Source organism: Gossypium hirsutum, chromosome A11 (genome assembly GCF_007990345.1).
Source record: "Gossypium hirsutum isolate 1008001.06 chromosome A11, Gossypium_hirsutum_v2.1, whole genome shotgun sequence".
NCBI classification, from domain to species: domain Eukaryota; kingdom Viridiplantae; phylum Streptophyta; class Magnoliopsida; order Malvales; family Malvaceae; genus Gossypium; species Gossypium hirsutum.
Window position 1 is genome coordinate 34,410,123 of NC_053434.1, and position 1,895 is coordinate 34,412,017.

The following is a 1,895-nucleotide window of genomic DNA, read 5'->3' on the forward strand; positions in this document are numbered from 1 at the left end:
TATATGAGGTTGCAAGCTTGATAATTATATACATAGTTATGATTGGTATGATTTGGTTTAATTATATTGAATTATAAATGTTATTGAAATAATTTATTTGCTTATGACTTACTAAGCTATTGAATCTTACTCTGTGTGTGTATGTTCTTTGTTTTTATAGATTTTGGAAGCTAGTTACGAGCTCGGGGATTGTTAGAGAAATCTGTCACACTATCAATCACTTTTCTGGTATTTTATAAGTTTAAACTTGAACCAATGGCATGTATAAGCTAGTTATTATGTTGATTTTTAAGTATGTATATATTGAGAGCCATGCAAAAATGGCTTGATTATAATGTTAAAGTTTGTGTGTATGTGGCTATGACTTAAATTCAATTTGGAAGTATATTTCATGATGCATATATGTGTGGTATTAGGTTATATGAATTGGTTTGATTAATGAGTTAGTTGATGGTTGATTATATGTGGCATTACTTATATGCATTTGTTATGCTTTAGACCTATTGTGGGAATTATGTTTCATGGTATAATTATGATGTTTTAATATGTGTTTCGGTTTGAGTAATGATGAAACTTGGTATAGTTATGAATATGATTATTTAGTTAAATGTTAATGTCATGTGTGAGGAAGTGTGTGTATAATTGCTTGGTTTTTTTATGAGTTAAAATAGGTTATAAAGCATGATTATATACGTCTAAACCTAGTCAAAATAAAAGTGTATGCTAAGGACATGTTTACCTATGAATTAGCTATTTATGTTCGGTCATGAATATCAAGGAGTGAATAAAATTTTAAAATTCATATTGAAGTTATTTCGAATGACCGAATGTTGGCTAATTGTTTGATAGTGAATATGTAATTATAGGCATAGTAATAAACATGCCAAATAGGTGTACTTTTGGTTAATATTTGTGTTCAAAATGGTTCATTTTGTTTTGGTCTTATGTGCATAAATTGTATAATAGAAAAGATACTCTTGGTCATTTGGTGACTATGTTTAGATATAGTTTATTAATATTAGTAAATATATACATGTAGTATAAGCAACTATGGTATGTTCGATCATGCAGTAATGTTGCTATGGAACTTATGTTTTATTTGTTTTAATATGCGTATGTGCAAAAGTTTTGTAATGATATATTTAATGAAATAGATGTATTGACATATATTCAATATATGAAATATAATGATATATGCTTGAGTATATTAAGTTTGCAAGTGTCATTAATGTTAAAGTCATATGGTTCGAATATTATATTTATTAAGTACAAATAACATGACTTTGATGGATGTTAGTTGATTTGAATATGTGATTAAATAGATGATATTAATATGTTTGAATTTTGGAGCATAGTTTGTATATGTAATCTGATGAATATAGTATGTTTGATTTTAATTGAATATTTATAAAAAAAAACTGTGTGAACTTGGCTTGATGTTTACAAAATCTGGTTCAAATATTTGTAAAGAAATTTATATGTCTTTGAACATGAAATGAATTATATGAACAAGCTGAACTGTGTTTTAGTCAGGTAATGCCCCGTAACCCTAACCCGGTGACGGATACAGTTTAGGGGTGCTACATTAAGAATTTTTATGGATCAAGATATTAAGTGAATGACTTGTTTAATTCAGATTGATAATGACAGATGCAGTTTAGGTGGATTCTTTCTTGAGTATTGTTTCGCTTCTTGGTTATTATTCGATTATTTTCCCGATTTTTTCTTTGTCGAGTTCTTAGTTAATTAATTTAGTTAATTTTTGTTTAATTCATTCCTTTTGATCTGTTGATTAAATAATGAAAAGATGGTAATTACTAGTATTTTTAGTCTTCGTGGGAATGATATCTTTGCTCACCGTACCTTTACTATTTATCGATAGGTGCACTTGCCTT